Here is a 20,643-nt window from a genome sequence, read left to right as displayed (position 1 = left end):
ATGATTGTACATGTACTTTTGTTAGCAGAAACACCATATCAGTATAGAAATATAATCAACCTCAAACTCAAGACTGCAGGTAATCACTGACAACTTATAATTATTGTCAGTTGATGTGCATATTCTTGAATCTTCCATTAAGGAGGCATCACACTAAGTATTCTTTTCCCTCAAGCAGTCAATCACAGCAGTATCAAGGGTCACTTCTCTAGTGGAATGTACCTTGACTGCAGTTTTCTTCATTCCCTCAATCCTCAACTTGTTCTCCGGTGTCCTTCAGAAAATTCATAGTTGTAGCTTTTATATTGCAATCTATGATCTATTCTTTTTATTTTTTTAATACTAGTAATTGGGGCTTGAACTTAAGGCCTAGGTGTTGTCCCTTAAGTCTTTCAAGGTTGGTGCTATACCACTTAAGCCACAGTTCCACTTCCTGCCTTTAGATAATTAATTGGAGATAAGCATCGCACAGACTTTCCTGCCCGGGCTGACTTCAAACCATAATCCTCAGATCTCAGCCTCCTGAGTAACTAGGATTACAGGCAGGAGCCAACAGGGCCTGGCTTCTTGATTTTTTTTTTTTGTACATTAGAACCGTAAGAGATAAGATTTATTTTTCCACATATGAATATTCAGCTCTTACAGTATTTTTATTGAAGATACTAGCATTTATCTTGTACAATTACCTTGATGAGAATGAACTGACTTTATATGAATGAATCAATCAATTTCTGGACTCTCTGCTAATCACAGATCTATCTGTATTGCTCCCTTGTTCCTTCTTCTCTTCCCCCTTCCTTTCTGTATTCCTGTATCCTGGTTCCAGGGCTCAAACACAGGGCTTCACAGTTTTGTTCAACTTGGCCACTCATCACTGGTGCTATACAATCTAAGTCATGTCACCAGCCCTGTATTTTGTTTGCTGGTTAATTGGAGATGGAATCTGTAGACCTTTTCTGCCGTTGCTAGTTTCCAACCTTGATCCTACAGATTTCAGCCTCCTGAGTAGTGAGGATTACATGTGTGAGCAATTAGCATTGGGCTCTGTTTGTGGTTTTTTTTTTATATCCTTATCATCATGATATCTGCCACTTTAGAGTAAGACATAAAATCCTTCAGTGTATTTTCCTAATTTTGTTTGCTTTCAAAATTATTTTGAGCTATTCTAAGCTTTTTGATTTTTGAAAAAAAAATGCTTACAAGTGCTATGAAAGAAAATCCCTGTTGGGATTATAGTTAAAAGTTATCTCAGGGCTGGGAGTTTGGCCTAGTGGTAGAGTGCTTGCCTAAAACGCACGAAGACCCAGGTTCAATTCCTCGGTACCACATACATAGAAAAAGCTGGAAGTGGTGCTGTGGCTCAAGTGGTAAAGCTCTAGCCTTGAAAAAGTCCAAGGACAGTCCTCATGTTGTTGAATAATTTATCTGGAATTAATGTGGCAGAGATAGGTTATTATTTACTTATTTGCAAAATAAGTAATTGTAATATTTATATATTCAAAATATGAATACAGATAGCATATATCTCTCATCATAATTTATGAATTATTTGATAAAATACCTTAAATCAGTATTAGTGGCAAATATTCCAAGTAAAACTTAGAATAATTCTTTTTCATATATTTTTATTGTAATTCATAGAAGGGTTACATTATATTCACCAGATAGAAGGTGCATTACTTCACATGCATTGATACCCTTTCTCATGTCATGGTCCCCATTTCCCTGCCCCCCCCCCGCCACTCATGTTGTCTTCCCCCCTTCCCTATCCAATTTCAAATAACCAATCAAGCATATATCCAATGTATCAGATAACAAGGTGAAATACTGTAACAATATGAGATAACCAAGGGACAGCAAAAGAGATGAAAGATAACATAGCACAGTAAGGACAACAATCACTCATTATATGGATTTTGTTTCTATATCCTGGAGGTCCTTTCATTTAGCGTCATACTATATGGCCTTATGCATGTAGGTTTTGTTCTATTGTAAATTTCTGCTAGGAGAGCACAAGGTTTCTACTGACTATGACAAATGAGGGAAACCATTTATTAGAATAATTTTTAATAGAAAGTATCATTGACATTTAACTTCATGTTGTTATTCCCAATGTACAATAAATGCCCAGTAAGCAGGAAAATAATTATCTTAGAAATTGAGGGGCCGGGAGTTTGGCCTAGTGGTTAAAGTGCTTGCCTAGCATGCATGAAGACCCGGGTTTGATTCCTCGGTACCACATATATAGAAAAAAGCCGGAAGTGGTGCTGAGGCTCAAGTGGTAGAGTTCTAGCCTTGAGAAAGTCCAAGGACAGTGCTCAGGCCCTGAGCTCAAGCCCAGGACTGGCAAAAAAAAAAAAAGATTGTTGCTGTTCTGAGCCTAGAATGTGGAATATCATTGCTTATTGTTTTTTTCCAATTTGTCTGTGCATTTCTCTTTCATAGCCAGTATGCAATTCTGCTTGCATTTTTGAATTTACATCTAAGTATTTTCTGGTTTGAGATGTTATTATAATTTTTATTTGATTTTTCTGTTATTTTTGTTTCTCATAATTAGAGTTGAGTATTTATTTTATATTTGTTGGTTGTGGGAATTGGACTCTGGGCCTGGGCGCTATCCCTGAGCTCTTCAACTCAAGGCTATCACTTCGAGCCACAGTATCACTTCCAGTTTCATAGTGAGATGAGTCTCGTGGACTTTTGTGCTGCGCTAGCTTTAAACTGTGATCCTCAGATCTCAGCCTCCTGAGTAGCTAGGATTACAGGCATCAGTCACTGGCACCAAGCAAATTTATTTTCGATATATTGATCTTGCATTCTGTACCATTGCATTCTCACTAGTTTTCATATTTTTGCAGATTGTTTATTAATTTCAAGATGCATAATCTTCATGGTATCTAGTCTTTGAATATGTAAACATTTCCATAGCTTTATTTACAGTATGTATGGGTTTACATTTCTTATCTAAACACATTTATTAGTATCTCAAATAAAATGCTTACTCTTAAGAGTAAAAAAAATCATATATTTGTGTTGAATTTTGTCAAGTACCATTTTTGCATGCTCAGGTAGGCTTTTACCTTTGACCAGCTCATATGACAAATATAACTGTTGTATTACCAAAAGTTGTCATCAACGTTGCATTCCTACATAAACTCTTACTTGGTCATCATATATTTTTCCTTAATATGTTGTCAAAATCAATACAATAATGTATAGATACTATATTGTATCTGTCTTCCTAAGGGGAGTTACTCTTTGGTTTTCTTTTCAGGTAATTCATTTGTGTGAATTTTGTCTTGACATCATGTTATTCCCATAAAATATGTAGGGAAGCATTCCTTCTTTATGTTTTGAGTTTAAATGATGTTATTTCTTCCTTTAATAATTGTAAAACAAAGTAGAATTTTCTTTTATACTAATTATATATTCTCCAGGAATGCAAGTATTTGTACCACTAATGAGCTACCTCATTAGTCAACTCCATTAGTCATTGAAAACATTGTTTTTAATTTTTTTATTAAACATTTTACTAACATTGATTTCTACATAATATTTCGAATGTCATGTTTAACAAACAAGTATTCAAGAAGGAAATCTCTATATACAATCACTGGCATATAGATTTTAGAACATAATTAAAATTAAGCTCAGGGTTTGTATGTCATTGATACATATTAATATATTAATAAAACATGTCTATGTTTTTAATTTTTTGTATATCATAGATACATATTAATTTATATAATAAAACATTATGTCTATAGAGCTATAGGTTTTTATGTCTATGTAGTTGTGTTTATATTTCCAATACCATGTCCATAGTATTGGGTATGTAAATATTGAGTCCTCACTCTTGTACTGTTTGGATCTAATAGCCACATATTCAGGATACCATGCACCTTTGGTTCCTTTGGTCTTGACTTGTCTCACTCAACATGATTCGCTCTAGATTCATCCACTTCCCTGCAAATGCCATTATTTTATCTTGTCTGTTGACTATGTAGAATTCCATTGTGTATATATACCACATTTTCTGTATCCATTCATCTGCAGTAGGGCATCTGGATTGTTTCCATCGCCTGGCTATTGTGAATAGTGCAGAGATAAACATAGCTGAGCAGGTGTCCTTATCATATCTTGGGTTATGATGTTCAGGGTAGATGCCCAGGGGTGGTATGGCAGGATCATAGATGTTTTTAATTTTTAACAATACTTTGGCTGCTTTGATTCATATCAAGAATACTTAGCAAATGTTTTGTTAGGATTTAAATATTGTGTTCTTAATGTCAAAGTGGCAGAGCATGAATAAACAAAACCAAAAACAAGTTGATTCATATCAACTTGTACTTAAAACATACCAACTTTTCTAAACAAGAGAAACATAGTTTTATTTTTGTCCTCATTTTTTATGGCTTTGTGTTGGGGCTTGAACTGAAGGCCTCACATTCTTACTTGGCTTTTTCATTTAAGATCCATGCTCTACCACTTGAGCTACATCTCCACTTATTGTTTGTTTGTTTGTTTGTTTACCAGTTAATTGGAGTTGAGTCTCATGGACTTCTCTGGCTGGCTGACTTCAAATTTCAATATTCAAATCTCAGCCTTCTGACAGCTAGGATTATAGTGAGCCACCAGTTGCCTGGCTCTTAATCCTAAACTCTTAAATGAAGGCTGGGCTATGCATTAACTCCAGTACCCCCTGACTAGTTATTTCCTTTCAAGTCACAGCACTTTATAGTTAAAGGAATGTGCATATCTTTCCTTCTCTCCTAAAAAGAACCTGTTTATACCTACTGATAAACTAGGTCAGAGGGGAGATATCTTTTGCTGGTTTTTTGTTTTCCAAGTTTCTCTAAGATACCAAGTGTCTGAAGCTGACAAACATTGGAATTGAACTTATTTAAATGAAACCTCACGAAATTCAATTTTTGCTTTTGCCAAACCCTGCAATATTTTTTTCCAGGTTCAAAGTTTTGCCAAGTTTAGGTTTTGACCCCATTTGTTTTGCTTGCACTCACCAAGCTTTTATTTCAGAAGTACTTAGACAGCAGAGGATCAGAGCCACATCTTTCCAAATCTTCAAAGCTCATTATTTATTGTAAAACATTTCTTTCCCATGATTTGTTTTCTTGCTGCAGCAGAATTTTACTATGGATTAAAAAAAAATTCATCAATGTTGACTGAGGAATAAGCTAAAGAGAAAAAAGGTTTCAAAATTTCAAAGAAAAGAAATGTAAAATCTGTTGTCAATCAACTTTTTATTGAAGCATGATATAATCAGAGGTATTATGAATCATAAAGCTAGTAAACTATGTTTCCTTTAATTACAATGATGTATAATACAGAGTTATTTCAATACACCTCTGGTTACTTGTGGATGTTTGTCCTCTTGAGTTAGCTTAGTATAGCAGCTTTGTTATGACCTTCCTAAGAAAATGATCTTCTCTTTTCACAGAAGCCTATTTTACTTTAATACTTGATTGCATTCAAATATTAAATATCCATTATCTTCCTTTTTTAGTATTTTGTGGCCAGTTATCCTACAAGAATTTATTACTCAGAATATTTTGTTTATGCAGAGTTTATTTTTGCCTGCTGTTTTGGCTAAATGAGAAAACCATCAGTCTCCAGGTTCCACTCTCTGTTTGATTTTCATGGTGTTTTTTCTTTTCGGTGGGAAAATTTGATCACTAAGCTTTTTTTTTTTAATTAGGCTATAGAATCCTATTAGAAAGTGGCAAACTCTTATAAATTTGTATGTGTAAAACCATTTAATCTAGATCTCTTTTGTTTGAAGTGGGATTTAAAGAGATGTTTTTTTTCCTCTGCCATCTCCTTGAGTAGAGAAAGTACCCATGTCAGGATAGCCTCCATGAGCCAGCTTATCAGTGCTTGGTTTTGTCATGATTTAAAAAATCAACAGGGTTTTAAGCCATTCGTGAGACATTCCAAAATAAAAGCTCTCCACAAATACATAGAAGAACAGCTCTTAAAGTCTTAAATAACTTGTGTTTTATAAGCAGCCCCTAAAAAGAATTGTGCCATCAAACAAGGTTAAAAGAACAGAAAGTCCAAGTTGGGTAGGCCTTTCCAGGGTACAAAGCTGGACACCAATTGTTGTCCTTCTGGCAATGCTTATCAGTTCTCAGTATGAATCAGGGTCATGCAGAGGAGTAAACATTTTTGTGAGGAACTTACACAGTCTTTTAAGAACACATAAAATCATATTTTCTACAATGCATATTTACCAAATTTTAGTGCCTGCTGAAAGCCAGGGAACTTTATAAGAATACTATTCCCATCCCCTAACCGAATTAAAGAAATAAAATTGCCCTGAAGGAACATGACCCGCTTTTGCCCAAGACAAATGCCAACTTGAGAAGTAACATGCATGGAAGGTCAGATATCAAAACTCAAAACCTACAAAGGCTAATTAAATCTTTCCATAGTGACTTATAGATATGGAGATAGAAACTCACTAGTCTCTCAGTCAACAGCATGCCAAATGCTTCAGAAATAACGATGAAACAGAAATAAATTCTTAGAAAAGTTCCAGGCCAGGTAATAACTAATCTCAGTTGATGGTGGAATAAAAGCAACAAGTATCTTTTCATCCCCATCTTACTTTCCATAATGAAAGAAAAGGAAACCCTCTCAAGAAAAGGCAATCAACCAGAGCTTTGATGTTTCCTGTGTGTGTATCTTATATACAGGCAACAAAAAAAAATCACTGGACTTGTAAATGAAAGATATAATATGAGTAATCAAAATAAATAAGATGAGCAGCCCAACAGAAAATCTGAATCCTCTGCTGACTCACATTTCAAACCTAATCAGGCTTAAAGTAAAATGCCAGCACCTTTTTCCCCACACACATAACTTTATTTATTTTATTTTATTTTATTTTATTTGTGTCTGTTATAGGACTTGAAATCGGGGCCTGGGCATTGGCCTTGAGCTCCTCAGCTCAAGGCTACCACCCTATCCCTTGAGCCACAGGCTACTTCCGGTTTTCTGGTGGTTAATTGGAGTCTCACAGACTTTAGTGCCCAGACTAGCTTTGAACCATAATCCTCAGATCTCAGCCTCCTGAGTAACTAGGATTAAAGGTGTGCACCACAGTGCCTGGCTTTGTTTTTGTTTTTTAATACATTTTTGTTTAAGTAAGTGTACAAAGGAGTTGCCATTCAGAAAGCAATTTCTAAATACAATGCATCTTGATCAATGATCATTCTCACCCATCTTTCCCAGCCTACCTCTCTTTCCTCAATTGGCTTAAGTTTGTAGGATATATGTTGTATTTTATGACTGCATTCTTCCCCCTTTCTCTCTTAATTTGTCTACCCCACTCTGCTTGATCCCATCCTTTTTGAGTAGTTCCTGGAATTTATTTTGTTGGTCTGTGAGTTAGCCTTGTAAGGAATTAAACTGCTTTAGTTCACCCCCAAATCTACTATGTTTCTGCTATTTCCTTGGCTAGAATAGAATATTTCATTATGCATTCATTTTTGTATAATCATAATGATCAAAATTCTTCTGACTTTCCATTACTGTTTAATAGATGGGAGGTACTGGGTGCCTGTGGTACATACCTGTAATCCTAGCTATTCAGGAAGCTGAGATATGAGGATCATGGTTCAAAGCCAGCCTGGACAAAAATGTCTGTGAGACTCTTACCTCCAATCAAGCACCCCCTAAAAAGCTGGAAGTAGAGCTATGGCTCAAGTAGTAGAGTGCTAGCTAGTCTTGAGCAAAAAAAAAAAAAAACCCTCTCAGGACAAGGCCCAGGCCCTGAGTTCAAGCTCTAGCACCGACTCTGAAAAAAATAAAGCATAAAAAATAAACAGCTATGAAATACCTCTTTAGTCCTTAGTCCTACTGTTTGCATTCTTGCTACATTGGATCTGGATATTCTACCATGTATCTATGATATGTCTAGCTTTTTTTCCTGCCTCTCATCCTTTGTCTCTGATACCTATTCTTTCCACTTAACACTGGCATATTTCTATTTATCCAGCCAATTTCAGTCAGAAAATCTTTCCAAAAACTCTCTCCTTGTTAGTCTCTGTGATGAGGATTTTCATTTGTAATAATTTCTTATGACACGTTGTGTATCTTCTTAACAGCACCTAATCTCTATCAGTGTAATAATTTCATGAAAATTTTCTGTTTCTGTTTCACATTCAAGGTTACCAGGATTTATACAACTTATTTTACTGACTTCTATGTTTCCAACATCCAGCAGAGTGCATTTGGTACATAGTAGAACTAAAAGAAGCAATTTCATTTAACTTAATATACAGCTCATTTCAATAGCTTAAAAAGCCACAAAATACTCTTATTTTATATAAACACAGATTATGTTAAATAATTTCCCAGTTGTGCATGAAAGTAAAGAAAAGTAAACTATTTGTTGGGTTCCTATTACAAAAATAGGCAGTGCAATTTTATAAAATAAATATACTTTTATTGTCAAAATATGTGTAATTTTAATAGAATGTATAAAAAAACTTTTATGATCATGTTAAGTACAGAAAAGTACATTTATTTCACATTCATTAGTTAAGTGAGGTTCCAGGAAACAGCTTGTAAACATTAACATAGTTGATACTCATAAGAGGAAATATGAATTGAATCAAAACAAGATTGCAAGCCAGGCACTGGCACTGGCAGCTTACTCCTGTAATCCTAGCTACTTAGGAAGCTGAGGTCTCCTGTTGTTGTTCAAAGCCAGCCCATAGAGGAACGTTTATGAGACTCTTATCTCCAGTAAGACAGCAAAAAGCCAGAAGTATGATTTAAGAGGTTGAGTGAAAATTTGAGGCCCTGAATTCAAGCCTCAGTACAGGCACAAAGAATAAACAAAACACCAAGATCACCCAGAGATGTTAGTACTGATGTGCTATGATAATTTTTATTGTATATCATATTAGCTGTCATTTACTGTCGTGCACTCTGCTTAGGGGCTTTATGTATATGAGCTCCCTTGATTATCATAAGTGGATAACTTTTATTATCCTATTGACAAGATACCATCCTTGAATTACTACACGTATTGGATATTTAAAATTGATCATTACAAATAGGGAAGATCACTAATGCTTACATATACTGCCTTTTCTATTTAGAAGTATTTTTCTCAGGAAGAAGTGTGAATTCTCTCATTGTCAGAATATCCAATTCTCTAACAATAAGTTATATACATCGATAATACTGTTTTGAGAAAAATGCGTCTGAAATTTAAGACTGCTGTTGCTTTGAATGTGGCTTTTAGCAAAATAGTATTCCGAAAAGAGTCCATTATTCCTAGAAAATTGCTATTTCTGCACCAAAGACAATTAAATGAAACAGCCAAGGCATCTCACTAGCTATTAGAAATACTGATCATCTGAGCTTGTAGAAAACAGGAGAAGATCCTTACTTTCCCAGGTCAGTGTGAGAAACCAAAGTAGCATATATAAAAAGTGACTCTAGAGAGTCTGTCTTCTCCATAACCAGGAAATAGTCACTCCCTGGGCACACAAGGAAAAAGGAGATGGAGAATATGGGTGTGTTTCATTTGCTGGTTCATGTTCTTTTAAGATTTTTTTTTTATAAATTGAACCCTTTGGTGTGCCATTTTTAAAAATTCAATTTATTTTAATAGCACTTGTAATGAAAAAAAACACAGCATTTTCATAGCACTCCTTGCCTGCTGGATCTTTAATAGCTATTAGGAAAATGGGCTCTGTTAAGTAGTCACTACCTCAGAAGATGTTATTAACAGATTTTAGAGTATTATAGGTGAGGAGTTGTGTCTACAGTGCTAACATGAAAGAGACTGTTGAAGCAGGCTTGCAGATATTTGGGGCAAATGGAAACAAGATATTGAAGGTAATTTGATTATAATTTATTATTTGTGGGCAGTGGTGAGGTTTAAATTCAGGGACTCACACTTGATCATTTGGAGCTCTCCATCTTTAGACCCCAGCCCTGGGTTTTACTGGTTAATTGGAGATGGAGTCTTGTAGATCTTTCTACCCGGGATGCTCTCAAATTATGATTCTATGGAGTTCAGTTCTCTGACTATCTAAGGCTGCATGCATGAGCCACAAGCTGCAGACTATGGGAGAAATTGACCCTTTTATATTAGTTTACTAGTCATGAGTCAATGTTAACTGTGATGACACTTAGACAAGGAGCAGATGTAGATCAAATTATGGTGAATGAGAGGAATGCTGCTTCCTTGTGGCATTTTGTTCTCTGGTGCTCCTTGATACCCATTTCAGTACAAATCCTTGCTACTGAAAGGAATAGAATTAATTTAAGCAACTTGGAAAAGTAGAAAAAATATTATTTTACATTCTGGGTGGATAGTCCTGATTAGATAATGGTGTTGCTTTTATAAGAAAGCTTCAGGGACTGAACCAATGTCTACAAAATTGTCTTGAGAGGGCATGCTGGAACTGCACAGTAGGTTAAGAAGGTAAAGAGCAAGGTCAGACTTTTATCATTTTGGTCCCTTCATGTAGCTTAACCATACAAATTAGTTACTATTAAGGTATGTGTATGTCAGTACCAGGGCTTGAAATCAGAGCCTCATGCTCTTACTCATCTGTTTTTGTTGTTCAGGTTTATTGCTCTGCCACATCATCTATTCAAGGGGGCATTTTGGCTGGTTAATTGGAGACAATCTTTCAGACTTTTCCATCGGGGCTGGCTCAGCCTCAATCCTCTGATCTCAACCTCTTAAGTACCTTCAATTACAAGCAGGAGACTACTTGTCCGTGTTTCCTCTTCTCACAATTCACAAACACTACCTATATTCCCTACCTTGTCATTCTTTTCTGAATTTACTGCAAGTGAAGTAACAACAGCCTGTCACTCTACATCCACTGTTGTTAGCTTCAATTATCAATGAGTGTTCAAGGCCATATAGGGTTAAGTGATACGGTCTTACCTCAGCAAAAGCTCTTTAAGGAAAACCGTCTTCCTGAAATGATTTTCTTGTTACCTACATATTACTGAGTGCTGAATTCACAAATCTGGCTTTCAGAATTACAGTTTAGAAGTAGTAATTGAAATGAAAACTATTTAAAAGTCATTTATTTATTTCTTCCTTCTTACATACACAGGAAAATTTTTTGCAGTTTCTTCCAGTTGCAGCCCCCTTTGCTAATCTCCTACAGTTTAAGACTATAATAATTCAGTGTGTTTTATCTTTATTCCCTGGCAGTATAAATTTTCCGACTGTTCTTTCTTCATTGAAATTCAGTTAAATAATGCAATTCACCAGAATTTCTATTATCCTATTAGCACTGTCTTTCTAGTCTGAACACATTTGAACATACTGCTCTGGGTACATGTAGCCTCCCTTGCTCAAGAAGATGAAGCACTTCTTTGCTGATTATCAGAGTATTCAAAAAAATTCATCCATTCAACACATGGCTTTTAATGTCTTGCAACTGTCAAATAAGTAAAAGAGGATCTTGCTCTTGAACTTAAATTTCAGGATATTAAAAGAAATAGCCAAGGGAGCACTCATCAAATATTACTACATGTCATGGAGAAAATAAAAGTACTAACTGGAGAAATGAAACAATGCTAGGACAATTCTTTGGCTGTTAGACAGTTCTTTGAGTGACTACTTGACTAATGAGAACTGAATTCTGGAAGGGCTTAGTGAAGAATATCAAAGATGACAGTGACAGGAAAAAGGATGAAGTTCAGTGACGAATTACAGGATTTCCTTATTGGGATATTAGCAACGGTTAGGGTTAGTGGATATTGTATAACTGGCTCTCCTTTAAAAAAAGGCTCTAATTTGTAGCAATCACTTATTTTTCTGGTATTCATTATCCAACTGTGGTCAGTTGCAGGCTATGCATGTGGCATCTCTGAGCACTGAAGTGTGTTCTCCAGAGCCATGACAGAAAAAGCGTTATACAAACTGGAATCTTTAATCTCCAGGGCTCACTTTTTTGTCTCCAGAGTGTCCCTCACTGCAAACAGTCTGGAGCAATACTAGTAGGGTTTATAGATTATCCTATATTTGATCTTAGTCACTGTATGACAGAAAAATCAAAGACCATGAGTTTCCATGACAGCATTCTCAGCTGTGCAGCAGAGCTCAAGATACAACTTAAGTCTTTATCCCCTACGATAATAATAGGATCAGAGGCAAAGGCAGCTGTGTAGCTGCTACAATGTCCCAGGTTGAAAGGTAAGAGCTAAGAGATGACTTCTTGCTGGGTGATTCACTGCTAACACACAGTTACTTTTTATGAAACTCAAATTTTCATTGGCTCAAATGCTTTCACTTGCACAGAGAAACCAAGTGATGAAGTTAGAACTCAGAATTATTACATTCTGTGACCAGCCTTTGGTGACCTGCACAAGGCCTGCTACCTTTGTTCCCTTATTATAGTGCAGTGTATAAGACACATTGATGTGTACACTCTTTGTCACATTTGCCAGAGCAAAGTAATAAAGGGAAAAAATCAGTTACATGTCACACTGCTGAAGAAAGAGGCATATGAAAGCAGTTAAAGACAAATTCCAGGCAAAAATGCACCCAAAGAAAAAAAAATTGAGGGAGATTTTTTTCAGATTATTTTTTTGTGATTGATCCTATTCAGAAAATACATGGCTTTCAGAGAACCATGCTTACCCACCATTGGCCAGGTCATTTACAGCTCTGAGTATCATTAACCTCAAGAAAGAAAATGACACGATTGTGTGCTGAGTTGTTCCCTACCAGGGTTAGACAGACTAAAGAAAGTGTCCCTGTTTTCTGTGTCTTTGGGCAGCACAGCCAGATCCTCCAGGTCTACATGGTTTGCTTCCCTCTGTCCTCTCTACCCTAGTGGTAGATGGTTTTAAAATAATGTTTCAAGAATACTAGTCTGATAGTTTGCTAGCAGAGCTGATTGCACATTAAGCTAAACATAGATGGATTAGCCTTTGTTTAAATAGCTATAATTACTTGGGGGTTGGATGTGTATTTTATAAAGCATCATTTCAGTCTCAGCGGCTGCACCTGAAAATACAAAGCCCTTCCCTTAGGAAGAATGCACAATTCCCGTTCTCTACCTCATTTCCTAATTGCCTTGAGGAGACAAATTCTCCCATGTTAAGAACAGGAAGGACAACATTTGGATTAAAGAAATAAGGAAGGTATTTCGTTTTCCAATTTTCAGAGGATCGTGTTTGTTTCAACAATAATCTCTATTCTCAACCCTGAGATGGAAAGGAAAACTAGGATAGTCTCTTAATTCCTAGCTATTCAAGGTGTGTGTGTTTGTATGCATGCATGTGTGTGTGTGTGATTGTATGCATGCACATTTTGCAAGGAGTGTTTTTACTGGTTAAGGAATTCTTCCATTCAATTTTATTTACTAAGTAATGCATAAAAGTTCTATACTGAATTGTAGAGATTAAGTGTCTTGTAGCTCCCATCTTGAGTCTGTTATCTGTGAGGGTAGAACCTGTATGCAGATAACTTCAGCACAATAATGTATATTATAAAGGATAAAACTTGGGTACAATTGTAGTGGGATCAGATTGGTTCTTGGCTATTAAATAAAGTTATTTAAGAGCATGCAGTTAATCTTGTTAACTCTGTAAGCTTTGGTGCAAAAGCACAGCCCTGGGTAATTGCTCCCTTGAGTACCTGTGCAGGCTGCAGACACAATTATTTTGGAGCAGGTAATTATTTTGCAACTAGCCAAGCAGAGTGGGTAGTCATGCTTGAACTTTCTGAGGTGAGAGTGTTATCTATTCCAAAGGGCTCAGGAGGCACCTGGCTATCAGAGTCAAGATCACATATCTAGTAAGATAAGCGAACAGCCTGAGCTGGGGTCGGGAGTTTGGCCTAGTGGTAGAGTGCTTGCCTAGCATGCACAAAAACCCGGGTTCAATTCCTTGGTACCACATACACAGGAAAAGCGGGAAGTGGTGCTGTAGCTCAAGTGGTAGAGCGCTAGCCTTGAGAGAGCCCAAGCACAATGCTCAGGCCTTGAGTTCAAGCCCCAGAACTGGCAAAAAACAAACAAACAAAAAACAGCTTGAGCTTGAGGTCGAGGAATAACTAAATGAAAATGAGTGGTTAGAGTCTGGTACAGTGGTTCATACTGTAATTCTAGCTACTTGGAAGCTGAGATTGGAAGGATCACAGTTCAAGTCTGACCTAGGTATAATCTTCTCGAGACTTCCCACCCATCTCAGTCAATAAAAAGTTGTTCACACACCTATCATCTTAGCAATAACAAAAAAATGGCTCAAATAATGGAGTAACCGACTGGTTTCAAATCCCAATACAGCAAATTCATATTTGATACTACAATATTGTATTTTATCTTAATACAATCTATTGGAATCCCTTCACTAATCCCCTGAATTTTCAATAGATCAAAATGTCACCTAGTGTGTATTTGTTGTTTTGTTTGTTTGTTGTTTGTTGTATTTGTTGTTCTATCCTAACAGTTCTGTAATCTTCCTTAATAAGACAATCATAGGATAATACATAGTCAGAAGTTGTTTTGGTTATCTTTTATCTGTGAATGTAGAACTTACTATGATGCCCAGAGCAAGGTATTCATTCTTTATCCATTATTCAGGTGAGCAGATCCTGAAAGGTTTTTTTCCCTGGCACTATCTAAAAATGCTGAAATGACTGAGTTGGATATTTTAGTCTGAGCTAGAGCCTGGGCTATAGTTTGCATCCCTGTCATCATGGAACTAGAAAACTCTTTTTTAAAAATGGAAGGAACATTGTCTAAATACAAGAGGGACACATGCTGAAAAAGTCTGGGATACACTTTGTACCTTTTACCTTTACATTCAGGTACTGAGAATTTTCATTCACGATAGAAGAAGTATTAATTGTTTTTTTAATGTCCTAGGTTTAAATATGCACAATTCTTTTTAAGCAAAGGATAATTAAAGAGAAATCTAAGGTTTTAGCTTTAAGACAGGTAGTTTCCTTGCTATTGCTATTTGATTCTATTTAATTGCATGAAAGTATAGCCTATTAAGAAGCTGATCTTTCATTAATTATGAATGATTTTACTCCAATGACTCTACATAAATTGTCCCCCAAAAGAAATGACTTAAGGCCATACAGGATGAGGCCAAATTAATGGACCTCCAGGACATGGAAACAAGAGCTTAATTATGAGTGACTGTTATTCTTAATACATTGTTTTTCACTCTTCTCTTGTGTTGCCCTTTAGTTAATCTCATATTGTTACAGTATCCCACTTTGTTACCTGGTGTATTATATAGATGTTTACTTGTTTATTTGAAATAGGGGGAAAATTGAGGTGAAGGGGAAGGGGGAGGGAAAAGGGGACAAAAACATGAGAAGGGGTATCAATGTATGAGAAGTAATGTACCTTCTATCTGGTGAATATAACTGTAACCCCTCTATGCATTAAAATAAAAAATAAAAGAACAGTAATTAAAATCCAAGATACAATTATAGACATAATTTCATAGTTATGGCAAAAGTTTAGCAACTGGCATCCTGAATTTTGACCCTACTATCTAGTATGAGTTGTTTTCCAATAGTAATTGGTACTTGATTATGAAAAGCTTGGGGCTACATTATTTGTTTTCTGTTCTGTAGCAAATAATGTGTGAAGTTATTTCGGTATATATAACCTTATGAGATGGGCAACAAAGAATTTGATATAGGAAACTGTATGCTTTAGGAAAGGACATATTGTCCTTATGATAGTTTGTTGGGGAAATGAGCCATATAATAATGTATTAAACTGAATGTTAGAAGATAATCTCTGACAACTGACCTTTTCTTAAAGTCTAGCTTTGAGAAAAACTTTCAGAAGAATGTTTAAAATCTTCATTTAAGTTTGCACTTACTTAACTCATGACAAAAATTTAGGGATGTTTGATTATTTCTTTGGCTGTAAAAAATAAGTTTTCCATCATTATAAATGCAATTTGCAGTCCCCTTCCCAACCAGGATCGCTCATCTCTTCCAATTGCCTTTACATTTAAACATAATATTAGCTTTTTAAAAATAAGGACAGAGGTTGTCAGTGCTTCTAAAAATATGTGTCAAAGGGCCAAGATCTGAAGAAAATAAAAAAGCCTGCCAAAAATATTACAGGAGAATTACAGAGTTGTAAGAGGGCAAGTGACATATCTTTCCAAAGCTTATTTGTCACTAAATTCTTATGTAGCAGATCAGCTTATTGAAAATAAAGAATGGGGGAAATTCTTAAAAAAAAAAAAGAGGGCAAGTGACAAAAGAATGGAGAATAATGGAGTCCAGTACAAAGCGTATGTTTAGCAGTGAAGCCATTTTCAAAATATTATAGTGGGTTAGATTGGTGAATTTTCCATAGTTCAGAAAGAATGTGATGAAGCCACTCCATTCAAGACCCTTATTACAAAATCCGTACAGGAATCCAGGATTACTACACCTTTTAGGCTACTTGTCAGATTCCTTTACTTGCCCTCCATATTAATCATTATACAACAGTGCTGTCATCGTGGAAGTGTCATTGCTGAATACCCAGAGGAAGAAGAACACTGCAGATGGCTAGAGATGCTCTGAAACAGGCAAAGTAGAGATGGTGAAAATAGTGGAAAGACATTGAAAAAATTCCAAGTATGACACAATAAAATTCGCTACGAATATATGTGATAACCCAAGCAGAGAAAGAGAGAGGAGAAAGAGAGAATGAATAAAGGACAGTAGTCAAGCTCTTGAATATGAGTCACACAAAGAGAAAGGACAGAATTATAACTGTCTGAAATTCTGAACATTTTGAGTACTTCTAGCTTGTGGACAATAATCCAGGTGCCTTGGATACACTTTTAAGTTCTTTGCAGCTCAATCTCCACATCCCTAAAATATAAGCTGTTTCACTTTAGGGCATAGATTAGCTGTTCTGTAGTATCACAGATGTTATTTTTTAACTTTTACATCAACTTTATTCTCAGAACCATTCTGTGAGTTAATAAACCCCCAAACATAAACCTTGCCAACCATTGTAGAAATCGTATTCCTTCTTACAAGTATCAGAATCTCATATTCAGCAGTGAGTTCTGGGCTACAAAAGAGGATTTACTGTTTGCACTGCTTGTTAAAAATGAAACAAAGATAAACACACATGTGCTCTCATAGACATTTTCTGTGCATGTGACAGTATCATGCAATGCAAAGAAATCAAAAGGAGACATTCACGGAGTTTTGCAGGTAGAACAATTTGACTCTAAAATAGATATCTTGGCTTGAAAGATATCTTGGCTGGCAGGCTTGTGGGAAGGTAAAAGATGAACAATTCTACATGTCAGTTCATTGTTCTGTTATTGTAGCACAGAATGAATGGAATGAAAGATGAACGTTCCCTGGCCTGTTCCAATTTTCCTCTTAGGAAATCAACACTTCTCAAGCATGAACACCATTGTTCTGCCTGGTGTAATTTTGTATACATTTTCCACACACCCATGGCCTCTAAACTCAAGCCACTCCTCTCGTGCTTAATCAAAGAACCAGTGGTGTCTCCAAGACCAGTGAAAATATGGCTATATTAATTTTATTAAGAGATGGCACAATGGTCTGAAATGTTCTCTCCAGAGAGGTCATCAAGGCTACATCAGAATACTATCTGTAATTTACAATAAACAAAAGCATTTTACTTGTAGTCATATTTAAGGGGATCTAGGAAAGACAATAGTGGAGTCTGTGCTGATGAGTGCTGAGGAAGAACTTTATTCTTCTAAAGTATACTTTCACTTTGAGACTAAGCTTAGAAAAAAATATTTGAAGGATGCATTCGGTGTTCTTCAGAAATTGTAAACAAGAAAATGAACTTGGTTAGGTCATTTGTGACCCTCTTCTACAATGAAAAAATGCCAGTGACTAGGACTCAAACAAGTGACTCAAACAAGATGGAACATTCTTAGAATTAAAGCGCTAGCAAGGATAAGCAGAGAAAGTCTGGACCACAGTCCTGTCAAAGAGGAAGTTTGACAGAACTTACGAAACACCCAGGACTTCTCAAAATTGTGGGTTTTTTCTGACCTTTTATTCTTTGTGTAGCTACAAACTAAGTACATATCTGCCAGAGGTTTCCTTCCTGATAGCTTTCTTAGTGTGAAAAAATGTCACTAACCCTGGGTTCATGGTGGTTGAAACCAGCTTCAAAATTGTTTTTTCTGATATCATTTTTTGTGATAAAAATAATTACCAGCAATAATACAGAAGCTGCTTGTGTATATTATCTCAGCACATCCCCAGCAATGCCAAAAGGAAGGTACTTTTTTTCTGCTTTCTAGGAGACAAGATTTATAAAACTTAAAAAAAAAAATTCACTGGCTTTGTAAATATTCTTACCGTTTTTCCCCCCTGTGACTAAGTCCTTGCCCACTAAGGCTCTTCAGACTGTGCTCTCCCCCTTTATCCCTGATCTTCAAGCTTCTATTTTACTCTTCCCACACAATATTTCATAGGTGAAACTTTTTCTGAAACAAAGGCCATAGTCTGTTTAATGTGAAGTTTCTGGTGGCAAGGCCTCCTTACCAGTGACTTCCTCACTACTTTTCCCTCATGCTGGATACCTTCCAGGGTTCTTTTTGTTTTCTTGTTTTTTTGGTGTTGTGTTTTTTTTGGGGGGGGCAGGTCATGGGACTTGAGCTAGGCCTGGGCGCTGTCCTTGAGCTCTTTAGCTCAAGGCAACCCTCATACCCTTGAGCCAAGCCCCATTTCCCATTTTCTAGAGGTTAATTAGGGATAAGAGTCTCAGGTCCTTTTGTGCCTAGGCTGGCTTTGAATCTTGATCCTCAGATCTCAGCCTCCTGAGTAGCTAGGATTACAGGCATGAGCTTCATCGCTCGGCCAACTCAATTTTTAAGCTATTGTAATGGAAACATTGCTTGGGAACAAATAACCAAGACCTATAGCAGAAGAGTTAGAACGGTTGTCCTCAAACATTTTGGACTCAGCTCAATCAAAACATAAGACATCTTTCTAACATTAGCAGTTGTCAACCTTCATAGGAATTACCCCTCCTCTTCTCTTCTCCTTCCTTTCTTCCCTTTTTGAGAAACCTTGATAACAAAGCTGAAGAAGAAGATACTTACACATAATGGAGTTACTGAGGATAATTGTTATTTTTGCCCAGTGTACTTGGTATGTGATATCAACTGGTACTGATATTTAAGTTGCTATGAAAAAAATGTTTCTGGATTTATTGTGGTTACCTCAGCAGCATCCGATCAAATGATTTCATGGGCCTTGTAAGCAGCCTGCTAAAAAGATGTTCTCTGCCTCCTAGATTAATGAAGTTTATGCACAAGTTTTATTTTAAAGATAAATAAAGGGTAGCTTATGCTTCTTGATGAAGAGACTAGTGCTGGTAGAGAGTATACGGTGATTAAAAATAGGTAAGTGTGCTTAATTGGTTATTTGAAATTGGATAGGGAAGGGGGGAAATCAAGATAGACAGGGGGAGAGTGGGAGGGAAATGGGGACCATGTAATGAGAAAGAGTATCAATGTTAAGTTATACACCTTTTTTCTGGTGAATATAATGTAACCGTTCTAATTAATCTCAATTTAAAAAAAAAAAAAAAAGCTATTCTCAAAGGAAAAAAAAAAAAACCTCTAAGATTCCACCTCACTCCAGCTAGAAATCTAATAACAACAGATGCTGGAGGGGATGTGGCCAGGAGGAGGGATCACAGCTGCACTGTTGGTGGCAGTGTAAACTCCTTCAACCACTATGGAAAGCAGTATGGCGGTTCCTCAAAAGACTAAATACAGAACTGCCTTGTGACCCAGCAATTCCACTACTTGGCATTTCCCCAATCATCCAGAAACAAGGACATAGTAAACCCACTAGCACAACTATGTTCACTGCACATTATTTACCATAGCAGAGATATGGAACCAACCCAGATGCCCCTCAGTAGTTGATTGGATCAACAAGATGTGGTATTTATACACAATGGAATTCTTTGCTGCCATCAGAAAGAATGACATTGCCCCATTTATAAGGAAATGGAAAGACTTGGAAAAAATCATATTAAGTGAAGTAAGCCAGATCCAAAGAAACATAAGCTCAATGCTTTCCCTCATTTGTGATAATTAGTACACACCAAGGACTCTCCTAGCAGAGGATTACAATAGCTGTAAACCTAGATACATAAGGCCATATAGGATGAGGTTAAATGAAAGGACCTCCAGGATATGGGAACAAGAGCTATATAATGTGTGATTGTTCTTAATGTTTTAAGAATATTTTTCCTTGATTATTCTCATATTGTTACAGGATCTTACCTTGTTATCTGGTATATTGTATATACAATTAGTTGTTTATTTGAAATAGGAAACGGAAGGGGGGAAACAAGATGAGGGGAATAGTTGGGGGAAGGCAAATGGAGACAAAAACATGAGAAAGGGGTATCAATGTTTGTGAAGTAATGCACCTTCTATCTGGTGAATATAACGTAACCCTTCTATTAATTAAAATAAAAAAGCTGTAAAAAATAGGTAAGTGTGGAATAGTATAATCTTAGTAAGATATAGTAAGATAACAGGTAAGATTTGGAATAAGGCACAGAGAGGAAGTGAACAGATCCCCCAAATACCACTGTTTAACTAGTATACATTTATATTATACATTTATAT

General features: G+C 36.2%; 1 protein-coding gene and 1 pseudogene across 1 annotated transcript in view; one reads left to right on the top strand and one right to left on the bottom strand.

Moving 5' to 3' along the window:
• Positions 1–20,643, top strand: part of Unc13c (unc-13 homolog C) — a 269,849-nt gene that overhangs the window by 56,029 nt on the left and 193,177 nt on the right. The window lies entirely within an intron of this gene.
• On the bottom strand, positions 17,012–17,130 carry LOC150046450 (small nucleolar RNA SNORA40; annotated as a pseudogene).

Source organism: Megascapheus bottae, chromosome 25 (genome assembly GCF_031878675.1).
Source record: "Megascapheus bottae isolate mThoBot1 chromosome 25, mThoBot2.hap1, whole genome shotgun sequence".
Taxonomy (NCBI): Eukaryota; Metazoa; Chordata; class Mammalia; order Rodentia; family Geomyidae; genus Megascapheus; species Megascapheus bottae.
This window is presented reverse-complemented; position numbering and strand designations above follow the sequence as displayed.